At 47.9% G+C, this 15,110-nt stretch overlaps 1 protein-coding gene across 10 annotated transcripts in view; it reads left to right on the top strand.

Annotated features, from left to right (window-relative positions):
- The window catches only part of TENM4 (teneurin transmembrane protein 4), a 649,734-nt gene that overhangs the window by 552,406 nt on the left and 82,218 nt on the right, over window positions 1-15,110 (top strand). The window lies entirely within an intron of this gene.

The following is a 15,110-nucleotide window of genomic DNA, read 5'->3' as shown; positions in this document are numbered from 1 at the left end:
TATCATTTCCCAGAAGGCCTTCACTCTAGGGCAAGTCCACCAGAGGTGAAAGAATGTTCCTTCATGTTCTTTACATTTCCAAGGGTCATAGAATTCTAGAGTTGTAGAGTTCGGCAGGAATTGAAATTGAATATTGAAATACTTTATTGTCACTTGTACAACTTGTATACAGTGAGATTACACGAGCACCCCCACTCAGCTCTCTTAGTCTTAATTCCCCTCGTTTACTGACGCACACCCACCAAACCCAAAAGTCAGTTGCCCTGTTGTTATCTTTTCATTCAGCAGCCTAACAGCCCATGGATAGAAGCTGTTCTTTACCCTGTTGGTGCGACTAATCATGCTTCTATATCTTCTGCCCAAGGGCAGGAGATCCAGAAAGTGCCGGCCAGGGTGTGAATCATCCCTGAGAATTTTCCTCACTCTCCTGAGGCAATGTTCTTCTGCTATTTCATCCAAAGGATTCACGGGACAGCCCATAATATCTTGTGCTGTATTCACCACCCTCTGTAGGCACTTCCTATCAGATGATGTCAAACCAGCGTACCACACCGTGATGCAGTATGAAAGGACACTTTCTATTGTTGACCGGTAGAAGGAGATCATCAATTGTTGATTGACATTGTTCTTCCGCAATATTCTGAGGAGATGGAGTCTCTGCTGGGCTTTCTTAACCACCTGGGTTGTTATTTATTTTCCAAGTAAGGTCTTCACTGAGATAAACTCCTAGGAATTTAGAGGAAGAGACTCTCTCCACACAGCCCTCCCCGATGTACAGCGGGGCTAGTTCTCCTCTCTTCCTCTGAAAGTCCAACACCATCTCCTTTGTCTTGGTGATATTAAGGTGCAAGTTGATCCCTAGGCACCATGTAGATATTTTTTGGACCTCCCCTCTATACACTGATTCGTCTCCACCTGTTATTAAACCCATTCTGGTGGTGTCAGCTGCAAATTTCATAATTGCAGTAGACGGGTCAGATGATACACGGTAATGTTTCATCTGGAATATGGGGATTGAACCTCCAACCTTGGCATTATCAGCACCACGCTTTAACCAACTGAGCTATCCAGCCTATGATGCGGCTGGTAGCTATTGGCATAGGAGTCAGGAACATGCAACCCTGGAATAAATCAGCAACTGCCAAACCATCCTTAGCACTCTCCTCCTTGAATTTGCCCAGTCCTCCTTTAAAGCCATCCAAATTGGTGGCCATCACTGGCCTCATGTGGCAGGGAGTTCCATAGTTTAAACCCTGCACTGCATGGATAAGTAATTTTAGAATCTTTCCAGAGCCTTCCGGCCTTCCACTTCACTGGCTACCCAGGAGTCTGATGTTATGGGAGAAGGAGAAACTATTTTCTCTGTCCATGTTCTCTTTTACATGGAGTGTTCAAAAATGGTACACGTACACCACTTCACTCCCTTGTGTGCGCAGGCAGGGCTGGTCCAAAATAGTCAGCAAGGGGGTGTTGCTAAAGAAAACCCCAAGTTGCCTTCATCCTTTAAAGGTAAAGGGACCCTGACCATTAGGTCCAGTCATGGCCGACTCTGGGATTGTGGCGCTCATCTCGCTTTATTGGCCGAGGGAGCCGGCGTACAGCGTACATGCTGGTCATGTGGCCAGCATGACTAAGCCACTTCTGGCGAACCAGAGCAGCGCACAGAAACACCGCTTACCTTCCCGCCAGAGCGGTACCTATTTATCTACTTGACGTGCTTTTGAACTGCTAGGTTGGCAGGAGCAGGGACCGAGCAACGGAAGCTCGCCCCATCGCGGGGATTCGAACCGCCGACCTTCTGATCGGCAAGCCCAAGAGGCTCAGTGGTTTAACCCACAGCGCCACCCGCGTCCCTTTGCCTTCATCCTGTAGGTAGGAGTTATTTTCCCAGGACAGCGACCCGGAGTTATCAATCTCCCAATCTAGGTGGAGTAAACAAGCTGTGATCTCCTCTCCGGTGCCAACATGAGCCTTGTAATAAACAAGCCTGTGCTGGAATGATGCTGTTGGAAATGTCATTCCACCACCATCCCAGCTGATGGTTAGAGAAAAAACATTTCCTGTGGCATTTCTGTCTCCCAGGAACTTCCTTTTAAGTGAACATCACACCAGAGCCATACCTAATGAGGCTGTGTTTGGGGCGGGGTGCTGCTGCTGCTGTTTTCTTTTTGGGTCTGTTTGCTCTTTCAACAGACAGGTAGGTTTTGTTACGCGTGGATCTGATGTCACGTTTAATGAGCTTTTCCAGTTGGCAACCCAATGACCTACCAAGTTTCCCTTGCCTGCCTGTTTCAGTTCGCCTAAGGTTCTCCCCACAAAGAGGCTGCTCGAAATTCCGTCATAACCAGCTAGCTAGGAAACCTGCCTGTATAAACGGATAGCGGTTTCAATTCTCCAGGCATTGGTAGCCAAAAATGTGCAATGTCCACACACCAGAAGTCGGCAAATACCTGCAGGCCCACTGTCCCCTGCCCCAGCCCAAGTTGCAAAAGTACCATAAAATATATATATTTTCGGGGGGGGGGGGGGCCTAAGGGAAAAGGAGAAGCCCTACAGTAGCCCCATGAGGATTGAGTATGCTCTGTGGACGCAAATTCTGACTGGCAGTTAATGGAAGGAAACAGGTTTGGGAGAGGGAGAGTGGAATGGAGTTTTATGGAGAAGGGTATGGCTGGCATGAACAGAAACACACCATATTGCAGTGCTTTGGTTTGGTTTCTGCTTGCGGTGCCCATGAATCAGGAAGCTCACGATTGTGCCGGAGAACACCTGCCAATTATGAGAAGCAGAATGCCAGTGGAGAGGGAAGGGGGCAGTAGCCAGTCAAGCATTTCTGCTCACGCAAGGATTTCCACTAACTTCCCCTCCCTTTCCTCTCCCTGCACACTCTCCAAATCTGCAGTGGAGGATGGGGGGGGGACCCAGAGGAGATTTAGGGGGACCTGGGAGGAGCACACAAGGAGAGGAGAGGAGAGGCAAGTTCTGTTGCACAGCCAAAGGTCCTTGCACTAGTGGAACTACTTTGTTGAATACTGTGCAGAGTCTCCAGAGATACTGGTTGGAGGAATTGTAAAATCTATCTGTGCTTCTTGGGAGAAAAGCAATGACAAACCTAGACAGCATCTTAAAAAGCAGAGACAACACCTTGCCAACAAAGGTCCGTCTAGTTAAAGCTATGGTTTTCCCAGTAGTGATGAATGGAAGTGAGAGCTGGACCATAAAGAAGGTTGATCGCCAAAGAATGAATGCTTTTGAATTATGGTGCTGGAGGAGACTCTTGAAAGTCCCATGGACTGCACGAAGATCTAACCTATCCATTCTTAAGAAAATCAGCCCTGAGTGCTCACTGGAAGGACAGATCCTGAAGCTGAGGTTCCAATACTTTGGCCACCTCATGAGAAGAGAAGACTCCCTGGAAAAGACCCTGATGTTGGGAAAGGAGAAGGGGACGACAGAGGACAAGATGGTTGGACAGTGTTCTCGAAGCTACCAGCATGAGTTTAACCAAACTGCGGGAGGCAGTGGAAGACAGGAGTGCCTGGCGTGCTCTGGTCCATGGGGTCACGAAGAGTCGGACATGACTAAACAACTAAACAACAACAAACATCTGTGAACTGCATTTCCTCCTTGCATCTCCTGCCAGTAGAGCCCAGAACACACACTCTTGGAGAGTGAACACACTGCTTTCTGCCTTCCTGCAATGTTTGTTTATTCATAAATGAAGCACAATCCAGCAAAAATGAGGCATTTCTGTGGCTTGTTAAGCCGTAAGCAAGAACTTCGTTTCTGGATGTGTCCTGACTCCAGAGCCACACAGGAAGACCTGGGCAGTCTAACCCCTGGGGTTTGCAGCCTCCTTGCAAGCACATCTGGGACCTGAGTTGCTGGTGGAAAATTCTTTGGCGCCCTCACTTCCATAGATGGTTGGCAAGAAAGGCTCCAGATCATAGTCCAGTGTGCAGCAGCAATTTGGTCATCAGCCTGGTCCCATCCGCTCCAATTCAAAACTGGACTCTCCAGTGGACACCTGAAGAATTAAACTTCTTTCCTTCTGCAAGGTTATTTCTGGAGCAGATAAGGGAATTGTGTTCCTTTCAAAATAACCCTAGATCCACATACCGCTGTTTGTGCACCGATTCTTGAGCTTCTGTCGGGTCCGGACTTTGGAGGCCAGACGCAGCGAAGCAGCTTGCACTTAGAGCTTCCTGCAAGTGCTCCTCCCCCCCCCCCCCCGTATTCATTTGTGACACGCAGGCGTCAAGCATTTTGCCCTCTACTGCAATCCGGCGACCTTTCGCCACTCCAGAGAGATTGAGAAGAGGGCTCTCGGGTGTCGCCCTGGGAAGCCGGCGACTCAATACCACAAGCGGATCTCCCGTGCCAGTCTTTACGGTGACGGACAGCTAAAAATGGCTTAAAGGATACAAAGCAAACAGCGGGAGTAAGTGGCCGGGAAATCAATAAAGGGAATGATCTAGTGGCACGAGAGCACTTGTTATCTGTTCATCAAGATGATGTGGAGAGACGTCCTTTGCATTCGGAATCTGTCTAGGCGGCTCGATTTGCCATCATAAAATGCTTGGTTTCAGTATGGGTGCTCATTCTGAGTTTTGTCATTTGCTTCACAACCCGCCTGCCCCCACAAACCTCACCCTCTTGCCGCCCATGAATAATGCAGCACGGCACAGATATTTTGAAGAAGGCGAGGCCTTTACATTTTACACATCGGGCTAATTCGTCACTGTCCTTTTTATATCTCTTGCTTCTCTCTTTACCCTGCACTCTTTTCTCTCTATAGCGGCGTTGAGGCGGCTTGTCGGCACCGCTTGTTTGCTAGAAAGCCAGAGTGTAATTCCGTGATAAGTTTGGACCAGCATGAACTGTCTTCGGCCATTGGTTTACCTGTACTGTATGCGCCAACTTGCGAGGCAGATGGGGGGGGCAGTGTTGTGTGTGTGTGTGTGTGATGATACACGGCATGCCAAGCACCCCAAGAGCTAGCTGCTGCTGTGGGTGCTGAGGAAAGAGCCCCCAGCTCCTGCAGACATTGCACTGAGCACCCTGGGTGCTGTGCAGGCCCTTTGCACCTTGTGCACCTAGCTCCATGCATGCCGGTTGCCCATTGCTGTAAGGAGTTCAGCCTACACTCAAGTAAGACCCTGGTAGAGACACATGCCCGACTGGCATGTTCCCTCCCTCCTGGTCGATCGCTCGGGAACTTCATAAGCTTTCTTCAGCCCGAACATCACAGCGACCGATGCCAACCAACACCGGCACACTTAGGGATCCGCAGAGTTTGTGCATCATGTGTAACAGACCTCAGCAACTCAGCATTTTGGCTAATCTACTTTATTTACATATAAACACACACGGAGCACTGCAACATGGCTCCCTCTCTCTCTAGCATCAGACAGCAAAGAGAAAAAGAGCAAAGGACAATAGTCCCACTTCACAGAACACAGTAACACAAACATCCTGTCTCCGTCATTTCCCACTCTGTGGAGTCAAAACATAAACCGCCATGGGAAAGACAACAATCCCATGACTGCAGTCATGGAGCAGGAATTCTAACAATCGCATGCTGGTTCCCCATCGGGAAGAGCCATGGTTTCATTCCCCAGCAGCTGCAGTAGGGAGAGGAGAAGAAGCCATGGAAGCCTTGCCTACTCCGCCCCCTGTACATTGGTCAAATAAATATTTGGGGGGCCAAAGAGCACAGCCCCCTCCCAGTTGGTACCCCTGACTTGCACCAGACAATTGAGCAACTGCTGTTCCCTTGCAAGGGGAGCTCTAAGCTGTATCTTTTAACACCCCAGGGGTATTTTATGCAGGCATTGAGCCACATAAGTTGCATCTTCCATTCTTGCTAGCATAGCCATTCCAGGCTCTTCCCCTAGGACTCTAGCTGGATAGACCCTTCCCTGTCCCTTCTCCTACAGTCCAGTTGGTTCAGGTTGTTCCTGGTTGGTTCAGGGCACCCTGCTTGCCTTTCCCTTTCTTACTTTGGAGATAGCCATGCTTCTGAATACCAGTCGCTGAGATGGTGCTCTGGTGCTCGTTGTTAGAATTCCTGCTCCACGATTCCAGTCATGGGATTCTTGTCTTTCACATGACGGTTTATGTGGGGAAGTGATGGAGACAGGATGTTTGTGTTCCTGTGTTCCGTGAAGTGGGGCTATTGTCCTTTGTTATTTTCACTTTGCTGTCTGATGCTAGAGAGAGAGGGAGCCATGTTGCAGTGCTCCGTGTGTGTTTATATGTAAATAAAGTAGATTAGCCAAAATGCTGAGTTGCTGAGGTCTGTCACGAGCAAGTTGCGAAGACTCTGAGAATCCCTAAGTGTCAGTTGGCATCGGTCGCTGTTATGTTTGGGCTGAAGAAAGCTTATGAAGCTCCTGAATGATTGACCAGGAGGGAGAGAACATGCCAGTCGGTCCGACTCGAGTGTAGGCTGAACTCCTGACACTCGTATCCTGCCTGCTGGTTTCCCACAGACATTTGTTTGGCCACTGTGACAGTAGATGGACTCTGGTCTGATCCAGCAGACTATTATGTTCTTAGCACACATGTGTCCCAGCCGTGACCAAACTTGGCAGCTTAAATAACATTTCAGCCTCTTCCTCTCGTTGGCCTCAGAGCAAGGATGACACCTGTGTGTTTCAAGCCAAGGAACACACAAGGTTTTTGCCTGTCTATTTTATTACTTCCCAATGTATTTCCAGTTTTCCCTCCATTGCTTTCTGCCTAATTGAATCCCTTAACAACTAGAGATCACGTTTTTCCCAGAAACCTAGGAGCATTCAGGAGGAACCAGAACAGCTTGTTTTACTTAACGTCTCGTCACCCAAAGTTGAGCCCTCCCAGTTTGATCCCTCCTTTTCCTGAGCCTCGGAAAGCTTAGGGCGGCCTGAGTAAGATCAGTTTCCTTTGGACGGGAAAGAACTCCGGACTAAAGGACATGAAGAACTCCTCGATTACAAATTACCAATTTGAGATGGAATGGTGGGGACTTCAATAATTGGCAGGATCAGTGCAGGCAGCAAAGTCTAAGGCATTTGGAGTATTCCAGGAGGAATGAGCTCCTGGTCCCAAGGAACAGCATGCAACCTAAAATCAGAATCTGATTTTAAAATCATAATAAGATTACTGGGCCAAGCTACTCATATACTGTTAATATATAACCCCTTATATGGGACCAGCTTACCTATAAGATCGCATTACCTAAATTGTTCCCACTCAACCACTTTCTTCTGCAGAACTGGCATTTCCACAAGTGCCACATAATACCTGTTTGCAAGAACTCAATCATTTCATGCGGCAGGTCCTACACTTTGGAACTCCCTGCCTCTTGGCAAGTGCCTTCACTGTATTCTATTCGGCAGCTGCTAAAACATTCTTGTTTAGAGAAGCCAACCCAAGTGCTTAGGAAGTTGGTGCGAATTTTAACCAAGAACCATAGAATCACGGAATTGTAGAGTTGGCAGGGACCCCAAGGGTCATCTAGTCCAACCCGCTGCAGTGCAGGAATCTCAGCTCAAGCATCCATGACAGATGGCCATCCAACCCCTGCTTAAAAACCTCCAAGGAAGGAACGTCCACAACCTTCCTTTCCACGGTCGAACAGCTCTTAATGTCGGAAAGTTCTCCCTGATGTTGAGTCGGAATCTGCTTTCTTGTAGCTTGAAGCCATGAGTTCGAGTCCCACCCTCCAAAGCAGAAGAAAACAAGCTTGCCCCATCTTCCATGTGGCAGCCCTTGAGCTATTTGAAGACGGATATCATCTCTCCTCTTGTCTCCTCTTTCCCAAGCTGTTTTAATATTTTAACTTTAACAAGTATTGCTGCAATTCCCCCCCCCCGTGTTTTATTGTTTTGCAGGCTGCTCTGAAGGGTGTGTGAGTGTAATGGTTATAAGGGGTTGCTCGTGCGTAAGTTACCGCCACTCCTGGCTAGGTAGCCTGGTTAAACCTGGTGTGGCTGGACAGCCCTTCACTTCGTGGCTGTTCAGTCGGTAGCAGAATCCGTCAGTGGTCGTTTCTTGAACTTCTTCCAGCAAAGAAGTTCTTTGACGCCAAGTCTACGCCTACTTTCCCTGCGCGGAAGTCTTCTGCGCAGGGTGGGTGTGGATAGCGGAGGACCCATGCTCTCCCCGCTGGTCTCCAGCGAAGAGTCTTGGAGCCCCCTCGCCGATTCTCCCATCTGCCCTCCTCTATCCCTGGTGTTACGCTGATTTCCTTCCCCAGCCGATGAGCTCCCTCTCTCCCTGCTGGGCCCCTCTCCAGCATCGCTTGAGAGCCTTGCCTCCACCTCTGGCTCCGATGTCAGTTCCCTGACAGTGAGTTATGTGGTTTTTTACCAATCAAGTGCTATGTGGGGCTACATTTGAAGGTGACCCAGAAACTACAACTAATCCAGAATGCGGCAGCTAGAGTGGTGACTGGGAGCAGCTGCCGAGACCACATAACACCGGTCTTGAAAGGCCTACATTGGCTCCCAGTACGTTTCCGAGCACAATTCAAAGTGTTGGTGCTGACCTTGAAAGCCCTAAATGGCCTCGGTCCACTATACCTGAAGGAGTGTCTCCACCCCCATTGTTCTGCCCGGACACTGAGGTCCAGCGCCGAGGGCCTTCTGGCGGTTCCCTCACTGCGAGAAGCCAAGTTACAGGAAACCAGGCAGAGGGCCTTCTTGGTAGTGGCACCCGCCCTGTGGAACGTCCTCCCACCAGATGTCAAAGAGAAAAACAACTACCAGACTTTTAGAAAACATCTGAAGGCAGCCCTGTTTAGGGAAGCTTTTAATGTTTGAGGGACTATTGTATTTTAATATTCTGTTGGAAGCCACCCAGAGTGGCTGGGGAAACCCAGCCAGATGGGCGCGGTATAAATAAATTATTTATTTTATTTTATTTTATTTTATTTTATTTTATTTTATTTTATTTTATTTTATTTTATTTTATTTTATTTTGTGAAATGAAATAAGTAAATAAAACCCAGCTCCTGGGAAAAGCTAGGTTAATTCAAACCCACTGTGTTTGCTGGGACATTTGAGTTTCACCACTTTGTTTTGCAACCATTCCTGGTTTCGTAGAACAGTTCTGACCAATAGTTATAAAACAGACAGTATAGCAGCACTGTAGAAGCTAGAGAGAGAGAGAGAGAGAAGGGGGAAAATGCTTCCCTTGCCTGTCGGTCTGATTGACAGCCAGCTAGCAGCACCTGTCCATTTCTTTCTCTTCCCTGTGTTGAAACTTCCTTAATCACTGGCAGTCTCTTGGGGTGGTGGGGAAAGTATCAAAAATAGCACCCTTCCGTCTCCTTGATCTGCGTTCTTCCTTCAGTTGTCAAAAGCCCCACCGTTACTAAGACAAGAAGGGGAGAATTGGGATTTGTGACAGTCGGCTGTAGCCAGTGGAAGAGCAATAACTCCCGTCATTTGTGAAAGTGGTAGCTGCTCTCCTAACTCCTCCCTGTCTCCATCACTTATGCCTTCAAGGCTGTTTCCAGAGGGTCATGGGGTCATGTGTTTGCTGGCACCCCAAGATTGATGAAGGTCCCACACCCTGATCAGTTCTTAATTCTTGGTTGAGCCTCCCAAGAAAGCCAGGGCCAGCGTGAGAGAGTTATCCCTTTTTTTGCACACTTCCAATCTTCTCCAGGTTGTTCGTTAATTCGTTCAAAGGATTTGGGGCCTCCTTTCAGAACAAATATTCTCTCTGGGCAACTTACAAGCTGCAATGATATAGTGTAATTAAAAACAAATTGCTAACAAAATGTCAGAATGCCAGTGAGCAGTGAATGCAAATTGGATATCGCTTAAAACATTTGTCAACTCGGCATAAATATAATTCTGGAATCCAGAATTACCAACAGTCTAAACCGGGTGATCTAAAATAAAATAAGCCCAGTGACCTTGATAGCGTAATCTTGGGCAAAAGCCAAAAGGAACAACTGGTAAAATCATCACAGCTTCTTGAAGGGTGCTGCAGATAGGGCCAATCCTTTGGGAGTGATTATTACAAACTAGGGGCAACCAATAAAAAGACCCTGTTGCCATGGCTCTGGACCAGGAATCTTCAGATGGAGAGGAGATGAATCACCTGCCCAGTCCTTCTCATGGGAAACTGCTAGAGCCCACATCCCATGCCCTGAACCCTGAAACATCTCTGCCACTAGACTCCAGTGACTGGACCACAAGCTCCATGGAGAATCAGGAGAGCTCTGGGGAGCTTATTCCAAAGCAATCCCCACAATCTGAAACCCCACTGCCTAGAAAAAGGCTGGAATTGGCTTCCATCTCGGCGACCTAAGGCTCTTCCAATAGCTCCATGATATTGTTGAAGCCACTGGCCATGGTCCTGAACTGATACCTTGCTCCTCATCCACAGTCCTGACCTCACCTTCCATCAGTTCCCTGGCCTACTCTTATCTCCACCTTGCTTGGACATCACCTTTCCTTGGTGGTGGCATCGCCATGGATCAGGACCCCTGGTCTGGTGCCCACCAATCTAAGCAACCTGAACGTTGAACCAAGAGGCAAGGTCTCCAGAGCCAGTCTCAGGGTAAAGGTTGACCCATATTGCAAATCGTGGTAGTAGAATGATCCTGGGTTTGTTTACTTTTTGCAAAATACCCGTGCTGTTGTCGTTTTTAATTCCAGTTTGGTTACACATTTTGTCACTCTTCTTCTTTTCCTCCATCTTGCACTCTGCCTGTTCCTCAGCAAATGGCTGCCTGGGACCTGTCACCTGTCAATGTCACTTGACAAAACCCCGAGGCAGCTTCTGGGTCTCGCGTCGAGGCTTGCGGTCCCCACACTCAGCCTGACAGTCTCTGCCTGGCGCTGTGTTTGTTGCCGGGCTTTTCTGCTGAGCTTAATTGCTTGTTTTGTCTCCCGACTGCCAGCTCCTTCTAAGAACTCCCTTGCAGACGTACACAGGTGGCGTAATTTCTGGATGGCTACTTTTTGCATTTCCAGCTTCCCTTGCCAGCAATCTCCTGTAATGTCTTTTAAATTCTTATTTAACACTTGGGAAGGGGGAGCAAACAAACACAGAAACAAACTCTTGAAAACTATTTAGGCCTTGTGTGTGTATACCTTTTTCCCTCCGCTCCTGTAGTTATAATGCTTTTAAGCAGCTGTGAGCCAACGGTGGAGTTAATTTCTGCCAGAGGCGCAGTCAAGAACGGTGGCAATTATGAGCAGCAGTTGGATCGAGCAACTGGAGCTCACACCTAAACCTGTTATGACTGGGTATGTATGACCATGAGCCTAATGCAGGATCAGGCCAGTGGCTCATCTGGTCCAGCATTCATTCATTCATTCATTCATTCATTCATTCATTCACTGCCCTTCATCATAAGATCCCAGGGCAGTTCACAGAATAAAATACACGATAGGTAAAAGTAAAGGGACCCCTGACCATTAGGTCCAGTCGTGACTGACTCTGGGGTTGCGGCGCTCATCTCGCTTTATTGGCCGAGGGAGCCGGCGTACAGCTTCCGGGTCATGTGGCCAGCATGACTAAGCCACTTCTGGTGAACCAGAGCAGCGCACGGAAACGCCATTTACCTTTCCACCGGAGCGGTACCTATTTATCTACTTGCACTTTGACGTGCTTTCGAACTGCTAGGTTGGCAGGAGCAGGGACCGAGCAACGGGCGCTCACCCCGTTGTGGGGATTTGAACTGCCAACCTTCTAATCGGCAAGTTCTAGGCTCTGTGGTTTAACCCACAGCACCACCCGCATCCCATAAATACAAGTAAATCAGTAAAACAAAACAGCAAAACAATATCCCCACTCTTTCCCACAAGCACATTTTAAAAGGGCATTGAATGTTAATCAGCTAAAGGCTTGGTTGAAGAGGAACGTTTTTGCCTGGCATCTAAAGGTGTACAGTGAAGGTTCTAGGTGAGCCTCCCTGGGGGAGAAAAAGAAGAAGAGGAAGAGAAAGAGGAAGAGGAAGAGGAGGAGGAGGAGGAGGAAGAAGAAGAAGAAGAAGAAGAGTTTGGATTTGATATCCCGCTTTATCAGTACCCAAAGGAGTCTCAAAGTGGCTAACATTCTCATTTTCCCCACAACAAACACTCTGTGAGGTGAGTGGGGCTGAGAGACTTGAGAGAAGTGTGACTGGCCCAAGGTCACCCAGCAGCTGCATGTGGAGGAGCAGGGAAGGGAACCCGGTTCACCAGATTACGAGACTACCGCTCTTAACCACTACCCACAAATGGGGAGCCCCTGCAGAAAAGGCCCTGTTCTCCTGTTGCCACCCTCCGGGTCTCTTGTGTAGGAGGCACACAAAGAAGGGCCACAGAAGATGATCTCAGGGTCTGGGTAGGTTCATATGAAGAGAGGCAGTCCTTGAGGTATTGCAGTCCTGAGCTGTTTAAGGCTTTGTAGGTAGGAACCAGCACTTTTTATTGGGCCCAGAAACTAACTGGCAGCCAGAGAAGCCAGGCCAGGATTGGTGTAATATACTCAAACTGTCTTCTCCCGGTGAGCAACGTGGCTGCCAAATTCTACACCGGCTGAAGTTTCCAAACCGTCTTCAGATGCAGCGCTATGGAGAACGCATTGCAGTAGTCCAACCTAAAGGTTACGATTGCAGGCATGGGATTTTTGTCTTTCACTTGACGGTATGTGTTTTGACTCCACAGAGTGGGAAGTGACAGAGATAGGATGTTTGTGTTACTGTGTTCCATGAAGTGGGACTATTCTCCTTTGTCCTTTTTCTCTTTGCTTTCTGATGCTAGAGAGAGGGGGCCATGTTGCAATGCTCCGTGTGTGTTTATATGTAAATTAAGTAGATTAGCCAAAATGCTGAGTTGCTGAGGTCTGTCACGTGCAAGTTGCACAAACTCTGCGGATCCCTAAGTGTGCTGGTGTCAGCTGGCATCAATCGCTGTGATGTTTGGGCTGAAGAAAGCTTATGAAGCTCCCGAATGATCAACCAGGAGGGAGAGAACATGCCAGTCAGGCATGTGTCTCTACCAGGGTCTTACTTTAGTGTAAGCTGAACTCCTGACAACCAGATCAAAAACAAAAAGTTAGGCTATCCCTGTCCAGATGGGGTACAAGCTTAAGCTGATGGAAGGGACTCAGAGCCATCAAGTCCACTTGAGCCTCAAGCGACAGCAGAGGAATCTGGAGTACCCCCAAGCTATGTACCTGTCCTCACAGTGGCCACCCAAAGGCCTGTGACAAACCCACAAGGAGAACCCTCTTCCCGTGTGCTTTCCAGCGACTGACGTTCAGAAACATTTTCGACCAGGGATGCAGAGCATAACCATCATGGCCCATAGACAACATCAGTATGGCCTGAAGGCATTATGAGTCCAGCACTTCACTCAAGCTTTGGGTCTGGTCCATGTTTTGAGCAGCCACATAACACACCACCTTGGGTTTCTTGACAGAATACAATCAGGATATAAATGGTAAAATGGGGTTGCAGTGCTCATCTCGCTTTGAGGCTGAGGGAGCCGGTGTCATGTGGGTCATGTGGCCAGCAGGACTAAACCGCTTCTGGCGCAACGGAACACTGTGACGGGAACCAGAGCAGTGCACGGAAATGCTGTTTACCTTCCTGTCGCAGCAGTACCTATTTATCTACTTGCACTGGCGTGCTTTCAAACTGCTAGGTTGGCAGTAGCTGGGACAGAGCAACGGGAGCTCACCCCGTCACAGGGATTCAAACCACCGACCTTCCGATCGGCAAGCCCAAGAGGTTCAGTGGTTTAGACCACAGCGCCACGCGCACCCCATATAAAATGTAAGAGAAAACCACTCAAATAAATAAAAACAACCAGACATGGAGGAAAGGAAGACTCTTGGATGGCAAGATCAATTTGTATGTTTATTTTCATAATTTTAGGAAACAGTGAGTCCTTAAGTGACTGTGGAGGCCAATTCTGGATCCACACGTCCTTCCACAGTGTGGACATTGGTTTCTGGGTGGGAGTTGACCATGGTCAGGGTTTGCCAAGTGGGCCTTCCTCTTAGCACGTTTCTCCCTTTCTCCCTGAGTCCAAGCATCTTCAAAGCCCATGACACCTTTGGTAAAGGCTGTTCTCCAATTGCAGCACTCGCAGGCCAGTGTTTCCCAATTGCTGGTGTTTATATAGCATTTTACATATTACACTTGCATTTAAACATGGGCAACCCTTTCACAGGAAAAGGGAAAGTGTAGTGCTTATGGGATTGAGTGTTGCCTCAGGGACTTTTCCCCTCCTGTTTTTCTGTTATTTCCTAGACGACAAGGTAAATTAATGTTTAGGAGTGATTGCATAAGAGATGTTGCAGAATGCAGTACGTTTTATTTCCTTGGCTGCGTATGGACCATGAACCCCAGCACTGCCTTTGCTCTGAGTAGAACTTTCCCATTTCACCTAAGGGAAAACAGAAACATTAACTTTAATCTCCCGGTGAATTATGCATTATTTAATAATATGACAGGCTGAAATTACCGCATGCCTAAATTGCCGTCTGCTTTCTTGAAATCCAGTGATGAATTATCATTCCCAAAATATTAAGAAACCCCAAAAGGTCATTTAAACAAAAAAAAAACTAGTGGAAAAGGCCCCTTTGGGAAGGACTAATTAAAAATGCTGACTAAATAGCTGTTTTCAGTGGAAAGAGAGCATCAAAACAATTTCCAAAATAACTTTAAAAGGCAAGCAAATTCATAAGAGGAAATATGTTAATAATTCATCGGATCGCTGAGGCTTCGGCTATGGGGGGGTGTGTGGAAATAAGTGTTGCTAAATTACCAAATATGCATTCCATCTTGGCAAGGCAAGACTGATTGAAAGAGATCTCCTCCTATTAACAGGAGAGGTAATTTTATGTACATACATCGAGAGACTTCCCTGGGCAGAGCAGAGAGAGAGAGAGGGTCTTTTGCAGTACCAGTTAGCTTGTTTGCAGTGTAATTGCATTTAAACCAAGGTCTTCTGAAGGAAACGACTGCCTAAATTAGCATTAACCAGGTTCCTATGGGGCTCGGTGCATTGTGGGAGAGGCTGTCTCGCCTCCAGAAAGGATGTGTTGACCCAGTAGAGGCCAGGTGCTGACAAGGCACGGCGTTAATTGCTTTTCCCAAACGGGGTAACTTT

This window comes from Podarcis cretensis (assembly GCF_951804945.1).
Source record: "Podarcis cretensis genome assembly, chromosome: 4".
NCBI classification, from domain to species: domain Eukaryota; kingdom Metazoa; phylum Chordata; class Lepidosauria; order Squamata; family Lacertidae; genus Podarcis; species Podarcis cretensis.
Note: the sequence above shows the minus strand (reverse complement) of the source record. Positions and strands in the feature narration are given on the sequence as shown.